The 5,006-nt window shown below is 37.0% G+C and overlaps 1 long non-coding RNA gene across 1 annotated transcript; it reads left to right on the forward strand.

Moving 5' to 3' along the window:
• Positions 1-669: 669 nt before the first annotated feature.
• LOC127540504 (uncharacterized) lies at positions 670-3,854 on the forward strand. The gene is made up of 3 exons (XR_007948178.1): positions 670-923; positions 1,008-1,145; positions 3,641-3,854. It is a non-coding gene; the product is annotated as an uncharacterized LOC127540504 (long non-coding RNA).
• The last annotated feature ends 1,152 nt before the right edge of the window (positions 3,855-5,006 follow it).

Here is a 5,006-nt window from a genome sequence, read left to right on the forward strand (position 1 = left end):
TAATTAATATGTGTTCTTAGATTGAATGGCTCTTATGGCATGCTTTTGAGTCTCCTTCCCTCTTCATTGCTTACCCATGGGCATAACCTGGTTTATCAATATCCTTATTAAAATGTGGTAGACACTATAGATACTATTTGGATTTGGAGGAAGCTCCTGATTGAGGTTTTGTGTCCTACATCTATTAGCACAATCTTAACTCAGATATTGAGAAACATGATGAGAGGGCTCAATTGATTTAAAAAAAATGGAAATAGGCATTCCAATTAAAACTTAAGTGAAATTAATTTTCTTGAGTTTAAGAAGTGACCTAATTCAATAAAAAGCGATCAGAAGATTAGGCGATTTACCCGTTGTTCTACAGGTCCACAGAAAAGTCAAATAAAGAAATGAACTTCAATTAAGCAAGAAAAGAATTCCATTGGTCTGCAGCCAATAGTATATGAAAATGGGTTCCTGAGGAAGGCTCGAGAGTAGACATTTCTCAAGGATAATGTCCTGGCTTAGGAGGTTTTCTACCCACTTGAATGTAGGAACCTGGGAGAAGTGACCTCTCAAGGTTCTTTCCAGCTCTATGACATTTTTCACTTTATAATTCTATTACTTTATGACCAAATGACTATGATTCCAATATAAAGTGGAGTAAGGAGTCAAGCAAACTAAGTGAACTTGGCAGATGAGCAGAACATGATCAGAACATGATCAGAACAGCCAACTGTGATGTCAACCAACCCGTTTTCTAAGCATACTTCTGGCAAAGAATCAATGACAATATCACCATGTTAAAACCTAACCCCAGAGGAGAAAGCTCCAAGATGCACCAAGACTGTTTCCATACAGGGAAGCTAACAATCAGAGCAATTCCCTATAAACGTCAAGGTTTCGTGCCAAGTTTACTAAGAGGGGAACCAAAGTTGCTGGGGGTAAGTCATACTTGTTCAAAAGTAAAATTCATGACAGAAGGAGTAGCCATGTCTCCTCACCATTGCCACTTTGTCTTTACACAGGTTCTTCAGATGCTGATAGGCTTGATCATCATTGCATTTGGAGTCTTTTTATTTTCCAGTTTCAAAAAATTGAACTTTCCACAGTCAAAAGTTCCCATTTTGTATACCACAAAATATCCATACTGGGCAGGAGCATGTGTGAGTAGAATAAATGTAGTAACTTTGGATATAGAATCAGAAAGCCATCCTGAAACTCCTAGTTAATTTCATGAACTCAGTTCTATGAATGGGGTTGAAATCTTGGACTCCAATAATCCTACAGAGGATTACAATTATAATATACAAGTAGTAGTAGAACAGGATTAGGGCTTGACCATTATATTCCCATGCAATCATTGAGTTATTATAGCAGTCCCTATGAATCTACCACTGGTATGGAAACTGCACTGAGAACAAGATTGTTTGAGGAGTTGTCAAAGTTCTTCTTCCCTTAGAGGAAATAGAAAAATCAAAGTCACTATGATTGATGTAGGCACCATATGTTGGGGTTCGGTTATGTGAAGAATTCACAGTGGCCATTTTCTTTGACAAAAGGTAGGTTTATTTAGGAGAAGAAAATTAAGAGATACAATAGACACTAGGAATGGTAAATATGAAATAGAGTTGGGAGAGCACATAGCAAAGGTAAGGGTTTTAATAATTAATGATGAAAAACACAAGTTGCCTTAGTGGAACTCACAATTAACCAAGAAAAAGGGGAACACCCCATGAGTTTGGAGTATGCCTTTAGCTGGCAGGCTAAATCTCTAAAGTAGCTTAGCCCCCTAAAAGAGTTAATTAGCTTTAAGAAGGTGAAAGACACTAGGAACCAGGTTGGGGGGATAAGAAGAGAGACACCATATGGCATGGGGCAGGAGGGACAGGAAAGACCCCATAAGGAAGTGTCGTGGAAGATTGACCCAAATGGGCTTCAGCCAAGATGGTGTGAGCCAGGGACAGATTTATAAAGAAAATACAACTTCAGAAATTTGATATCACTTGGATTTCTGCCCAGACATAGCAAAGTAGACCACCCATAACCTCCACAGAGGATGGGATGATGAGGATAACCTGATCCTCATCACTGCCCCTCCCTGCCTTTCTGTGCCTCAGTTTCTTTATTAATGGGGATTGAATAGATAATGGATAGATAAACTCTATTTTCTCTTCTAGCCCCAAATCTATGAACCTAGAAAGTCAAATGATAAAAGTCAGAATTTATAGTGTTTTATATATGCTAATTCATTTGATCCTCACAAGAATCCTATAAGGTAAATGTTATTATCACCATTTTACAAATGAGGAATGTAGACTGAGAGGGATTGAGACTTGCTTAGGGTCACCGAGACAATAAGAGACTGAAATCAAATTTGAACTCAGGTCTTCTGTCTCCAATTCACAATGTGTTACCTGGATGATAAGAATGTGGTTGGTGGCCAGAAGTGCTATACACTTTAGGAGTCTTTCCCTGCCTTACCTCTGGCTTTGTATCCACTGTTCATATCTTTGCATAAGTCATGTTCCAAATCTGCTATGGATCAATTCACTACTCTATTCAAAAAATTTTCCCTGCTCCCCACTGCCTGCCTAATAAGACAAATACCTCTTTATCTCAACAGGTAAGGTCCTTCAGTGCCTGTTTCCAGCTTCATCTCACCCTAGCATATTTCCCATATGGAGCTTTTTATTAAACTGAAGAGTTCATGAGTTGCATTCTCCCTCTGCCCTCTCCCATTGCCAAGATTTGACTCATACACCCAGGATAGAATTTTTTCATCACTTAACTTCCCCTATTGAAATCGAGGCCAAATTCAACTGATGCCTCTTTATCCAGGAGGACTTCCCTAATTCTTACAAATTAAAGTGATCCCTCTCCCCCAAAACTTCATGGCAGTCTGTCTGGAGCTCTCCTTTGTCCTTACTAGATCATAACTTAAATCATAAAAAAAAAAAAAAAATGTTATATCCTATTAACTGGCTTATTCTCAGGAATTACTAAAATGAGCCCATCCCATTCTTCTTAATTATATAATCAGGTCAGTTCTCCCAGATTGTCTGGTTGCGAAGATGATGTGAAGTCAGAATTCATTGTTAATCCAACCACCTTGTCTTCAGCCTCTGAGACTGTCTTGATTAGCACATTTTAGTCAGCCTTGATGGGAATTGTTTTTCCCCTGTCTTTTAGACATCTCAATACACAACCTTGTCACTCTCTATATCCTGTCTTTATCTCCCCCTCCTCCCTCTGAGCTATACAAATCATATCCTCCCCCCTCAAAGTTGTTTAATGACCTGGCTCCACCTTGCTTCATTGTGGTTGATTAAGCCACATTAATCTGTTTCCCGTAAAATCTCTGTTATCTGTGAGGGATATCTTGTCATGTTATTCCATGTCATTAACTACTATGCTCTCCCAAGTCTATTTCATATTATTACTTCTGGTGCCTTTATTTTCATATCACTACCATTAGCCTCTTTTCCCCATTATATCTCTTTGTTGAATTGAACTCTGACTTCTTTAAGAATCTAATATCAAGATAGGAGGACATTAGGGGAGTGGGTGGAGGTGGAGGGAGGAACCAAACTAAATTAATGTATGTTCATGCAATGGAAGTGATTTCAGATGCATTAATACATTACTCTGTTCTTAACAGTATGCCACTACAGGATTTGTTACAATTATTAGATCGCTGTCTGTCCAAAGAAAGGTAAGAAATAGTCTTTTGGTGATTCAAATTATTTTCATGATTTAATAGTTTAATGCTTCTTGACCTGAGGTCTGTGAACTTTTTTTTTTTTTGACGTTCTGATTATATTATTTTTCAATATAATTGGCTTTATTTGTAATCCTATGCAAAAAAAAAAAAAAAAATTTAAAACAAGTTTCTAAGAAAAGGTCCATAGGCTTCAGTAGCCTGACTACCAAAGGACTCCATCTACAATACAAAAGAGATATTCTAATGGATCTGTTAGATCCAATGATAAGGAAATTCCATCCATTGTGGCAGCTCTTGACCCATGAGTGCCTTCCCTTCTTGTCATGGGGTTCCCAATCCTCTAGAAGTTTTCTTTATGCACTTTTGAAATTTCCTAGACATCAATGTTTTCAATATGTGATAGGACCAGATTTCTAGTCTCCACCTCCAATCATAATTGTCTTCCATAAAAATCCTCTGCAACAACTGGACAAATCTTTATTTGTAGCATTTTTCATCTCTATCTTGAGGGACTCTGTTGCCCTTTGGATGGGCTGAACTCCAAATTTTTGATGAGTCTATTATTCCATGATTCATAGTCATATCAATTGAAGAGAATATTAGTGCTCCCTTTTCCTGACCCTAAAAAAAATCACTAGATCCTCAATAGTTACCTCTGAGTCAGCACATATATAATCAAAGTATTTCTATTTATCATTATCACCATTTATCTGCATCATACTATTACTCTATAGAATAATAAAGCTTAGGATTAAAAAAATAAAAATGTTTACCTGAAGAAAACCACTCTGAACTTCCATGTGAAAATTCTATAAAAGAAAAGAAAGCATCCATTTTTTTTAGGGTCTATGGTATAAATTTTATTAATACACTATAGTCACTTTTTCTCATACTCCAGGGATTTGGACATGTGCTTTTTGTCAGTTGTTTTTGACCTGTCTTCAACCAACTGCTGAATTTTCCTTTAAAAAAATCTGGTCATAGGAGATCATTATAGTTCAACAACAATACTATATGATGATCAATTCTGATAGACATGGCCATCTTCAGCAATGAGATGAACCATATCAGTTCCAATAGAGCAGTACACCCAGCTACACTCAGCAAAAGAACTTTGGGAGATGACTATGAACCACTACATAGAATTCCCAATCCCTCTATTTTTGTCCGCCTGCATTTTTGATTTCCTTCAAAGACTAATTGTACACTATTTCAAAGTCCGATTCTTTTTGTACAGCAAAATAACTGTTTGGGCACGTATACTCATATTGTATTTAATTTATACTTTAATATATTTAACATG

Source organism: Antechinus flavipes, chromosome 6, assembly GCF_016432865.1.
Source record: "Antechinus flavipes isolate AdamAnt ecotype Samford, QLD, Australia chromosome 6, AdamAnt_v2, whole genome shotgun sequence".
NCBI classification, from domain to species: Eukaryota; Metazoa; Chordata; class Mammalia; order Dasyuromorphia; family Dasyuridae; genus Antechinus; species Antechinus flavipes.